Source organism: Tachysurus vachellii, chromosome 13 (assembly GCF_030014155.1).
Source record: "Tachysurus vachellii isolate PV-2020 chromosome 13, HZAU_Pvac_v1, whole genome shotgun sequence".
NCBI classification, from domain to species: Eukaryota; Metazoa; Chordata; class Actinopteri; order Siluriformes; family Bagridae; genus Tachysurus; species Tachysurus vachellii.
Genome location: NC_083472.1, coordinates 21,215,195 through 21,226,208, shown reverse-complemented (window position 1 = coordinate 21,226,208; position 11,014 = coordinate 21,215,195).

Here is an 11,014-nt window from a genome sequence, read left to right as displayed (position 1 = left end):
AACAGGCCTGGGTGTACAAAATGCCTTGAGAACTTCATCTGATGTTTAGTTTGCAGTGTAAATTAAATAAAAAAGATAATGATTTAGTAATTTGATTTACTATGCTTGTGTTTCTGTAGCATATTCACACAGTTTGAATTAATTTGATTATATGGGAATTGTTTACTTCAGAATAATTTGCGTAGTCAGAAATCAGTCCACCTCCCACAGGGTCTTGATCCGAGTGGAAATCAGTTCAATTTAGACCTCATTACCATTCCTCAATTTGTCTCCAGATAATTGCACTGCAATCAGTATGAACACATAAACAGACATCTCTCTCTCTCTCTCTCTCTCTCTCTCTCTCTCTCTCTCTCACTCTCACTCTCTCTCTCTGTTACACACACACACTTTTAATCCCTCACTCTCTCATGTGGTTTTAATTTTCATCATTAGCCTGTGGTTAGAGTTTGACTGAGCTTGGGTTTCATCCTGAATCTGGGGGGATTCCACGTACAAATCCTTCATTTTATTGTTCTTTCCTCAGCTGGAGGGTGTGTTGGTTTGAAGATGTAAAGAATCATTAATATAGAGGAAGCTCTATAAGGAAGTACGTGCAGCAACTCCAGCTGTCATACACATACTGACCACAAGGGGGCAGCAGAGCACTGAAAATTTGCATACAAGCACATCGTAAATTTAGCAACATTTTACGTAAATTAATCGCGTTTATTTTTCATATTTATAAAAATATTTTTTGCCAATTAGTATAGAGATTGTGAATAAAATGAAATGACTACCCCAAAGCCAAGGATATTTTATTAAATAATTATGTATAGGTCACATAAACATCATACAGATTCTTGAACACTGTATAGTTGTATAACTTTACAGCTGTATAACTTTACAGCTGTATAACTTTATAGATGTATAACTTTATAGCTGTATAACTTTTAACTGTATAATTTTATAGCTGTATAACTTTATAACTGTAAAACTTTATAGATGTATAACTTTATAGCTGTATAACATTATAGCTTATAACTTTATAGATTTATAACTTTATAGATGTATAACTTTATAACTGTATAACTTTATAGCTGTATAACTTTACAACTGTATAACTTTATAATCTTTGATGTTTTTACATGAAATTTGTACAATGACAAATAATATATACTACAACATAATGATTTTTTGCTAATGATAAACTAATGATTTACTGTTAATTCATTATGGGAATATAATTAAAAGTGAATTAATTGAGCCAATACAAAAATAATAGTAAAACAAGGGGCCCTCTTTGAATTTTTTACCTCCTATATAATTTTGTCAATGTTGAAATAATTTATTCTAGCTGTCTTGTACATGGCTAAAATCACAGTCAGTTAATGCCACCAGAATTTAATTTCATTCAGGATTTTGACTGTCTAAAAAAAGCCAAATCTAATACTATCTCCAGGGAAACCTTTTAAAGTTCTATAGTCTTGTTCAAAATCTATATTTATTCTATTTATTCATGAGGCTTGAGGCTTAAATACCCGGCACCATTACTAGGCACCATGGCCACACGCATTCAAAGGCAAATTAAGCTTAACCCCATGCGTGTCTTTTTGGCCAGTGGGAGGAAACAAGAGAACTAGGAGGAAACCAACATGAAAACGGAGAGGAAATGGGAGACAGGGATCTGCTCAAGATATCTCAGGATCAAACCCAGAAGCTGTGATTTGGCATCAGTACACCACAACAATACAAAAACGAACAGAGTTTGTTTCTTGTATCCACATCACATCCAATACAAATCCATTTCATTAAAAAAAAACGAATAAAACCATGGTTGGACCTCTGAGGAACAATTTCTAAGCTTCACATCAAAATATTTTCTTATTGGAAGTCGTTTCTAATTAAAACTATTTTTAAAAGAATAATTTATAAGAACTCTCAATCATTTAAGAACTTCAATCTCTTAGGTTCATTCCATTTAACACTGGATAACTGATGAAACTCTTTTGCATTATAAATTGTGTGTAAATGCATTCTCAGAAATGCAGAGCTGGTTATAATTAACTATGACATGAGGCAACTTTTCTTTTCCAATACCAGTACTGATCCTGAAAACATTAGTATTCAAAAATAAATAAATAAATAAATAAATAAATAAAGCAAAAAATCAAAACCAACCACATTTATTGTTTATTTTTAATATTATTAATTATTCATATTATAGATAATATTGTTTAAAATTAATTAGTTAAAAAATGTACCTTTCGTGAATCATTAGTTATATTAAACCTGATATATTAAAAAACAGGTTATACCTATATATATATATATCTATATATATATATATCTATATATATATATATATCTATATCTATATATATATATATATATATATATATATATATATAGATATATAGATATATAGATATATATATATATCAATCAATCAATCTTAACAATCTAGTCACTTTATATATATATGTATATTTCTCATTATAATGTTCTCATAAAATATATTATATATATAAAGTGACTAGATTGTTAAGATATATATATATATATATATATATATATATATATATATATATATATATATATATATATATATATATATATATATATATATCTCATTATAATGTTTATACAAAACGACACTTTAAGAAAATACAAGTTTTATATCCACCCTAATGTGATATCTGGCTTGTACTGGTAAGGAAAGCTTTGATGGTTCTACGTATGTGAATAACTGGAATAAAGGATTTTCAATACACAATAGTTTCCAATTTATTTAAAATTCAAAAAACCCACATGGAACTATAAAGTGTCCAGAGTGTCCAGATGTAGCAGGGTAGAAAGATGTTCTTTAGTGCTTGTCCTCCTATTTTCATGTTTTCATTTTAAAATATATGGAACAAGAAATTACAGAGATTTGTCCTTAGGACAAGTGGGAAAAAATGCGCATGGAGTTTCTTATGTGTTTAGCTGCAGTTTAAATGTGTTTTCCTGCAAATACTTAAGTAAAAGACAGATGCGCCTTAGTTGTTAAGAATCATGTGTCAGTGTGTATTAAGAGTGTGTAAGTGTTCATGAAAAACTGTATTGTGTTTCTTTTATGTATAAAGACATCCATTCACAGATGTGTCTTCTGTTTCTTTTTGCATTATCTTGCTTACAGAAAGTGACATTTTTATTCCGAAGTGTACAAAGAAGCCCATTAGTGTTTGTCTGGCTCATTTTTTTTTTCCAAAACATGTTTCAGAGAGTGTGTATTGGCGGTGAACTTCAGTAAACTGTGTTTAAATTTTAGTGCTTGTGGTAAAAAAAAGTTAAAAAGTTACACCAGTGTGTAAGTAGTTTGCAAATCAGTAAATGAGAAAGAAATAAGAAGCCTAATCATCCTGTTATTCATGATTCATTCAGCACTTGTGTGACTGTTGCTTTTGATATTTTTATTGTATCTATTACATTTTCAGAAAACTAAAAATCTTCATCTCATCTTTTTTTTGGAGAAGCGTAACGACTCAGACCTTTTACGAGCATCGATACCGAAACACCCTCTGAGAGTCTGTGTGGGTGAATATGACTAGGCGTGTTCCCTTTTGCTGTTCTGTTACGTGCCGAGGTGATTGATGATGCTTAGGTGATTATTATCCGGCACTCTGCTGCAGGTTAACTGCCTCCACCTTGTAAAATTTTAGGTTTAATAGTATAGATATTTTGTCTTTAAGTGCACTGTGCTTGCAGTGGATTCGGTCTCATAAATGAATAAATGGATAAAGTGATAAAGGTTAATGTTAAAAAAGGACACACGTATTGACTTTTATAAGTCAGCCTTCTCGATCATCTGTTATAAGGCAATTATTCCTGGCTTTGTCCACTGAGGTCTACACAGTGTGTGTTTCATTTCTGGTTCTAATTACTGTCCGATTTTACTGACAATCTCTCCTGTTTAATAAGTAAGGGGATAGAGAGAGTTAGAACAAACACCTCTAGACAGTGTAGGCCTCAAGGGAACGTGGAGTTAAGTCACCTGCAATAAAAGCAGGATAATTTCAGGATTGTGGTGGTTTCAGTGTCAAAAAACATTATGATGTGAGTCTTAAGGAGGAAATGAATTGGAGACCTCAGGGGACTAAGATGATTGATAACCACAAAAGTAAAAGGGAAGAAGCTGATTTTAAGGTTAAATTGCACAGAAAAATTATGTTCAATGGCTTAAGTAAGAAATTAAACACTTGAGGGTGTCCTGACTATTATTACCACCCTGAAGCTGACTATTCTGTGTGTTCTGAAACGTTATTCGTCTTCTAACACTGAAATGTCTTTATATTTATATATATAAAATTTATATACCAAATACTACAATATAATGTAGTTCCAGTTAGAACATATATTATAGCAGCTACAAACCAGCATCTTGTTTCTTCATCTTGTTTCCGATTTACGCAAAATTACCCAATCAAACAAACGAAGATTGTCTTGTTACTGAAAAACATGAAAGCTTAAACCTCTCTGAAGAAAACTTTGTTCACACTCGTGAAAAAATTTGAAGTAAATATTTCCTTAAATAAAACAATCCCCATATCAACGTTAACACAATATTTTAAATCCATGAATAATTCAATATTACTGGAAGATTTTGTGTGTGAGGCTGTACATCTGTTTTTAGACAAAATAGTCAAAATTCTGGAAATAAACAGAAGGTTTTGGAATTATTAACCATTTAAAACAATGACAGTGATTGTTTAATATCTTGGATATTTAATAATCAAATTCTGTGCTATTTCTTGTTCTCAATTTAAATGTAAACAAATGTGTCAGCTTGACCACGAACACGCTTTGTACAATAGATTAGATACTGAGTTCAGACGACACTGAGGTGGATTTGATATAAAATGTATTATAAGGTTTTACACAAACCTGTGGAGTCCATGCCAGCTCAAGCACACGCTGTCATTAAAGTAAAAAGGAGAAGTAACTAATAATAAAAAACTCTCAAATTCATAAAAAATATACTACCAAATATGGTACAGATTCTACTTTTAGCTTAGGTTATTGTAAATAATATACTTGAAATGAAATATGTTTTTTTTTTTTGTTTGTTTTTTATGGTAAGTTTATAGTGATAAATATTGAATATAAGATAAATAATATCAGGCGGAGAAAATAAATAAATAAATAAATAAATAAATAAATAAAAGGCTCATTCACAATTTAAATATCTCATTAAATCTAGAAATCTCTGAACTTACATTACACTGTAGGAAATATTACACTGTTAACACTGACATTTAGAACTTCTGTGTAGAATTTCTAACATTACTTAAGTTACATATGTCTGTAACAAGATTAATGTTAATGTTAATTGTCATTAATAACCTGACAAATAAACAAATATACCCCCCACAACATTTTCTCCCTGCATAAAACAGACGTGTCTTTGTCCGAACTGCAAATTTGTTGATAGCCATTTTTAAGCGATAAGATAAAGAGATATTTATTGCACCATTTTCTTGGAATATTTCCAAATTCATTTCAGAAGGATGAAACTTCCTCCAGGATTTCAATCTTTCTTTTTTCCCAGTAAGTGTATTTCCTTGATATACTGATATACGTCAGGATGTTGTTCTTTGGTATTAGTGTATTACATTTCCTAACACTACTTTTCCACAAGGTACCGTGTCACGTACACAAATCAAATGCTCACCTAATGCCTTTCTTTATAGACATGAATGAATTGAGAAATAATAGTCAATTCCTTTGAAAATGCCTTAAATACATTTTAAATATTAATATACTGATGATGACTACTGATTAATGCTAATTCTGTGTATATAGTCTAATCAAATAATGCATATTAAATATTTATTAACGTTATCATAGCATTATAAAAATCCAAAATTATCCAGGGTTTCAAGGTCCCCGGTGCGATCCTGAGCTTTGGTCACAGTTGCAATGTTCTCTTTGTGTTCTTTGGATTTCTTCTGGGTTCTCCAGTTTCCTCCCACTTTCCAAAAACATGTCCGAGTAGTTGTGTTTGAGCATGTGCATGGTCTGACTAGCATTCTGTTAATCAGGGTGTGCTCCGGTGTTCATGGGATAGCCTCCAGTTCCACAACAACCTGGATAAAAGGCTTACTCAGGATAAATAAATGATCAGCACATTTAACAATTATGTCAATCAATCGTTTTACAATTTTTAAAGGAGCTTGTGACACAAGTAATAACAGTTTACACAGAGAGCATCATTTCATATGTGTTTCGGGGAAAAATTTGTGTTTTATTACTTTACAGGATTGTACTGTATATGATTGGACAATTAGAGCAGTGCATTAAGTGAGAATTGTAAAGATTCTCGTTGTGTCTAAAGATAAACGATCTTTGGTTGTTTATTTTAGCAACTCTTTTCACTGTAATAAAAATGCTGTAAATGTAAAATATTTAGTTTACAGCATAATACTGATTATTTTACAGGATTGTAATTATAAGACAGTTAGAGCAGTGTACAGGTTTATGGTTAAATGCCAGAAAATGCAATGCTTAATTAATCTTTGAACTTGCAATGCAAGCTGGTGGAGATAGACCTGGTGGCTTAGTAGTTAAGGCTTTGAATTGCATATCAGGTTGCGTGTTCAAATCCATGCACCTCCAAGCTAGCATGACTGGATTCTTGAACAAAACCATATACAGTACGTCTGTCTTGTGTTCCCTCTTACTCGTAAGTAGCATCGGCTAAAACCATCTTGACCCAATGTATATTGAACAAATTTAGTTTATACTTTCATTATCTTTATTAAGAAATTTCAGTAAATACACTCTGCTATCAGGAAATGGCTGTAGATGTTTTTTTGTGTGCGTGAAGAAGAAAATGAAGTTTTGTTGTAACCATATGGAATTACATTTTGTCCCATCTCATCCGTCTCATTTCTTTGTGCTTGACCCTGGCCCCCAGTCTGCATCCTCTAAAGGTCACCAAAGATCTTTTTGAGCCCTTGTAGGGTCTGATTTCTTACCTTGAGAGCCAACATGTGTCTGCAATTTCACCCGCAGTGCTGCGCGGAAACCCATCTGTGTGTGTCTTTTACTCCAAAAGCAGGTGTGTTTCCCCTAAACAGTAGCATTCAAGCATTTAAAAGGAAGGCTCAGGAGAATTTTTCATTTTTCATTATTTTAACAGCACGCCTTTACCTTGACAGCTCTTACTAAATGGAACAGAGAGTTTCTTGGACTGTGGCTGGGTTGTGGAAAGATACAGACTTTTAGATAAATTCCTTCCTAATTAGGCCATCAAACGACTAGCCAGAAGTTGACACCTAAATAAATGTGATCTGAAATCGGATATTGTGTTCTGTCATGTACCATTTACACAGCAGCAGCTCTCAGATATGGTGTATTGTTAAATTCTCAATTCAGCGTGTCTTTATGCCTTCTATTTATTAAATCATTTTGTTATAAATGTTGATAGATTGTTGAAGATTGTTTGGAGATTCCAGTGGCATCACACATTTTCCTAAGCTCTTCTGAATGGTTGTTGGTACCAGACATGGTTCAGAAAATGTTGATCTCCTGGGATTTTATGGAATTAGATGGAAATCAAAAAAGCATCCAGTCAGAAAAATCTCTGCAGGTGGAAACACCTTGTAGAAAAGAAAGCTCAGAGAATAATGGCCAGACGGGTTTAAGCTTACAGGATGGCTATAGTAACTCAAATAACCACTCTTTACAATTGTGTTGAGCAAAAAGCATCTCAGGACACATAAAGCGGCAACATTGTGAGGTGGATGGCCTACAACAGCAAAAGGCCACATCAGGTTTCACTTCTGTCAGGCAGGAAAAGGGATCTAAAGCTACAAGAGGAAAAGCTGGACTTTTGAAAAAAATATAAATGAATCGTATAAAGCACATGGGAAAAGTCCACAAGTGAAAAATAAGATAACATGATCATACTGATAATTATAATTGTAAATGTCAGTTTTTTGTGTTTATTTACATCTGAAGACTACAAGACGTTTCTGCAAGGAATATTAAACAGACTAAACTTTAAGTATTTTGAAGAATGTGAATGATTGTATTTGGTGTGGAAAATTTCTGGATTTAAACAAAGCATGGAACATTTTGAATATGATTTGCCTTGTCAGATCTGACATTTTTAAACCTGAGCAACATTTCATTGTACAAATAAATGCCACCAGCTACCATATGTAAGCAGACATGTTTCCGGCGAAATAGTACAGAAATGATCAGTTTGTGAAACTCAAGCATGAAAGGAAAAGAAAAATCAGATTTGGCATTTTTTTAAGAAACCTCTTGTGAATAACTACAATGTCCTGGAAACAAAATATTAGTAGAGTAATAAATGTTCTAACCTAATATAATGTGTAATATGGTTTCACAAACCATTTTAAAACCTTAAAACGAAGACGTGTGCTCTTGTAAACTCATAGGAAAAAAACAGCTATAATGTTTTAGGTACAACAATAACATTTTACAAGTTCCCATTCCTCTTTAATAAAGTTCCCATAACATTCTTGGTATATCTTGAAATAATTTTATTAACCACAAGGGAACATCTGTTGTGTATTTGTGGCAAAATATTTATGCTAGATAAACAGAATACATGGGACAGTGCGATGGACTGCAAACAAGTTACAATTATAGTTTCTATTGTAGTGACTAAAGTTAGTTTCATGGCAAGGTGACTTTTTGGGTAAATGAATTGTTTCCTTGGTGCAAAACAAATAGAAAAATCTAGAAGCTAAGCTAGAATGCAATAAAGTTATCTGTCTGGCACTAATAGCTGGCACTGATAGAACTTTTCAACAATAATAAATTAATGGACAGGCACATAAAACATTTACGTTTACAGCATTTAGCAGATACACACATCCTAAGAAACAGTCTTCATCCTAAACAAATTCTTATTAACAAATGTTATTATTAATTAATTAACTTATTATTCTTAGTAATTCTTACAGTGCTGGTTTAAAACACTCAGAAATATCCTAGAATGTTTTATACAGGAGTTAAAGACTTGAGGAATATTCTATTATGTACCTAAAGCAATTAAAGACTTGTGGAAAATTCCAGAATGTTATGCCTTTATGTGATATCAGAGGTTTTACGAGTTCACAACCTGAAAATTGCCTATAAATGTTTCGTGAAGTTATAATTACGCTGTGAGAAAAATGGTACTAAATTGTGCCTTATACTGTTGCTGGGTTGTTAACTTGCATGATATGTATTTTTCACCTGGAAATTTGGAAAACCTTTGGATTATAATTACCTTTTAGTGTAAAACTTTAAAAGCTTAATATGTCTGCTTTTCTAGGGAAAAGATACAGACAAAGAAGTGTAAGCAAAAGGTGTAAGCCTGAGAAAACAGCAACAGTGACAAAGAATTGTACCATTCATTTTCCTTCTAATTTATTTTCCTAAAAATAACTTATTTGTAATTGTGACTGATGTCCTGGATGCAGACGTAATACTGTATCTGTGGCTGCTGTTTGTATTACGTCGATTAATTGTCAAGAATGAAATAAAAAAACTAATTCACGTCAAGCTGATACTTCATAATTGCAACTTGTACAGTAAGAGGGACCCAGAGCTATCAAATGAGAACACGTGAAGGAGGCATAAATCCATCCCACCTGAGAATTAAACTGTGATAGCTGTTTAGGTCTACTCTTTCTGTTTATTCACGTCTCATTAAATCAGGAACAAACAGGCCCATCGTTCTTTCTTTGATGCTGAAGGAAAAGCAAGTGTTCTTTCTGATGTGTGCTTCTTTGACGATTTGATGGAACGTCGCCAGTATAATTTTAAATTGCCTTTAATGAGGGAAACTATTCCCAGGGTGCGCGCACCAGTTTCATCAAGTTCTGCTTTCCAGCATGCCAACTGATCACCTGCTCTGTTCCCCCCACTCCCTCTGTGTCTTTCTCTCTCTCTCAGCGTGAGAAAACCAGTCCTCATCTGTCACATAGTGTTTGGGTCAATGAGAAACAACAGGACGAAATGAGAGAGAGAGAGAGAGAGAGAGAGAGAGACAGAGAGAGAGAGAGAGAGAGAGAGAGAGAGAGAGAGAAAGACAGACAGAGAGAGAGAGCAGAATAAAGAAACCTTTCGTTCTTCTGGATATTATGGAACCTGCGCCGCATGGGCTCAATCGTTTATGTTTAAAATTCTTGGAACTTTTAAAAGCCTCTTAAAATAGGAACAACTGAAAGAGAGAGAGAGAGAGAGAGAGACAGAGAGAGAGAGAGAGAGAGAGAGAGAGAGAGTGAGTGAGAGTGGGGGGGTGCAAAGGCAGAGTGTGAGGAGAGATTACAATGGTAGAATGGATAAATGTGTGTGTGTGTGTGTGTGTGTGTGTGTGTGTGTGTGTGTGTGTAACAGTGTGGGAGGTTTTTTGGGACTGTAATCTCTGTCGTTCCGTCTGGGACACTAAAAGCTTTTTATTTACCTTTCACTCACACACAGTGCTCTTTGTGAGTGTCCTCATGAACCCGCTTGTGCATAAGAGTGCATGAGTATAAGAGTGTGTGTGTGTGTGTGTGTGTGTGTGTGTGTGTGATTGTGAGTGTGAGACTTGGCTGACGCACTATTATTGACAAAGTTCAAACACTTCATATTAACACTCTCCCGCCTTTTCTGCTCCATTGTTTTGCGTTGCTCGTTTAAGGGATCTGAGATGCTGCCAGTGAGCATGTCAGACCTCCCATTAGCTTCCAGTGAACATTCACTATGTGATCCTATTTTCTCCTTCACTCAGCACTCTCCCTCATAAACATAGACACACACACACACACACACACACACGCACACCAAGAAACCCATCTTTTCAACCCAACCAACACACGTGCTGTGACATAAAAATCTGTGAACACTGTCCAAAATAATCATGCACAATGCAATCATGTTGAATAACACTGAAACACATTACAGCACATTTACACACACCCTGACAAGCACACACAAACTCACACACCTCTGTGGTTACCTGCAGTTATCTGGAAAGATGAGTTTAGTAAGC